Source organism: Limulus polyphemus, unplaced genomic scaffold (genome assembly GCF_000517525.1).
Source record: "Limulus polyphemus unplaced genomic scaffold, Limulus_polyphemus-2.1.2 Scaffold1987, whole genome shotgun sequence".
Taxonomy (NCBI): Eukaryota; Metazoa; Arthropoda; class Merostomata; order Xiphosura; family Limulidae; genus Limulus; species Limulus polyphemus.
This window is the reverse complement of record NW_013667597.1, coordinates 158,982-161,210: the sequence shown is the minus strand read 5'-3', so window position 1 is coordinate 161,210 and position 2,229 is coordinate 158,982.

Genomic DNA, 2,229 nt, shown 5'->3' with positions numbered 1-2,229 from the left:
GCAGCAATACAAGAACAGCAAAAGAAACAAGAAGAGAGATTACAGCAGTGGTTGGAGGAGAAAGAAAAGAAACAAGAAGAGAGACAACAGCAGTTGCAAGAAAACCTGCAACAGTGGTAGCTCAAACAGCAAAATAAACAAGAAGAGAGATTACAGCAGTTGTTGGAGGAAAAAAGAAAGAAAACAAGAAGAACGAGAAACTAAACAAGAAGAGAGACTACAGCAGTGGTTGGAGGAGAAAGAAAAGGAACAAGAAGAGAGATTACAGCAGTGGCAACTAGAACAAGAAAGGAAACAGAAAGAAAGTCTCCAACAGTTGCAGGAAAGTCAGCAGCAACTACAGGAAAGTCAACAACAGTGGCAAAAAGTACAAATGGAAAACATTAGTAAATTTAAAAGCGAATTAGATACATTAAATGACGATTTGTTGTCTTTGACACAAGGAGGATACATTAACCATCGACTTAATCAGCCCCAGACAATGGCAAGCCCCTTCCAGACCCCGCAGCTAAACCCTCATGCAGACATCTTCAGTCCTGTTAGAAGTCACATCCCAGATATGAATGTCAGCAATAGGGGTGATCCAGTACGAAGGAAGCCATAGGAATTTGATAGGAAGGCACTGTGGCAAACATATAGAGCACAATTTGAGCTACTGGCAGAAATGAATGGATGGACAGAGGAGCAGAAAGCAGTATATCTGGCAACAAGCTTGAAGGGACAACCACTGGAAATACTTGGACAGTTGACGACAGGCACAACTATAGAGCACTGGTAGTGGCTCTAGAACTCAGATACGGAACCCAAAATCAGTCTGAAATCTACAGGGCTAGGTTTAGGACGAGAGTCCGTGCTAAAGGGGAGAGCCTGCAATAGCTGGCACAGGACTTGGAAAGTATGGTACACAAGGCCTACCTAACTGTACCACCCGATGTCCTCAAGCTGTTGCTGAGGGATCAGTTTGTAGACGCCTTGGACAGTCCACAACTGAAGATACAAGTAAAGCAAGCACACTTCTCTACTATACAAGATGCAATGGCCAGAGCTCTTGAATTTGAATCCTACAATAAGTCCAGCACAGAGGTACCAAGGTTGGTACTGTCATCAGGATTCAAGGGCAGCTTTCAGAGAAGTTTGAGGGACTTTGCTGGTACCGTAATAAACCTTGGCACAAGAGAGCTCAATGCTGGCAACTTCAACACAGGGAAGATGTCATGGCAGGAAAGGCTGCTACCCAGAGAGGTTGTTGGAACTGTGGAGAGCAAGGACATATGAGGAGCCAGTGTAAGAATACTACCAATAAGTCAGCTTCGGGAAACCAGTAGTGGTTGGTGCTGAGGGACGCCCACCAACCCCATCGTGAAAGTTCCAAAAGCTAAGTGTAAAATGGCAAGTACACATAGTGTCTAAGTGACAGGAAAGCTGGATGGCCAAGGTGCAACTTTGTCATAGATTCTGAATCTCAGCAAACCCTTGTGACTATTAAGGTGCTGGATCATAAATGAGTACCAGAAGCTGTACAGAAGCTCTGTGGTGTGACAGGACATTATGCAAGGTTGTGGGGACCAGTGTGTATAACTACTGAGTTCATGAGCATTAAAAACAGACAGAAAGTATACTTGGCTGACATTGAAGACCAATGCATATTAGGATTGGACTATTTCCTACCGAGGAAGTGTGTAGTTAACTCCGATAAAATAACGATTGGAAACAACAAAGGCCAAATTTCAGTAAATGTTGCTGCATCCGTTGATTTGCATGCCACAGCACTTAAGTCAACTACAATACCCCCTACGTCAGAGAAGATAATTTGGGGTAGGATAAAAGAACATCCCCAAGGAAGCCCAATGCTTGTGGAAGCAGTGGAAAACCCATCCAGGCCAGCGGATTTGAAGATTGGAAGGTCACTTGTGGCTGGTCATCAAGTAGTACCTATAACAGTGGCCAATTTCTCTAAATGTGAGCAGACACTTAAGGAAGGGGCATTGTTGGGTATGTGCCAGGAGGTAGAGCCAGTCAATGTTAAAGCAAGAAATACAACTGTAAAGAAAGGACACACACTTCCAGAACATTTAACTGACCTCTATAAGAAGAGCATAGTCCATTTGTCATCATCACAGACTCTAAAGGTAAAAGAACTTTTGGCAAAATATGATGACGTTTTTTCGAAAGGAGATCATGCCCTCGGCTGCACAAACCTGAAAGAGCACAGAATAAACACAGGCAATC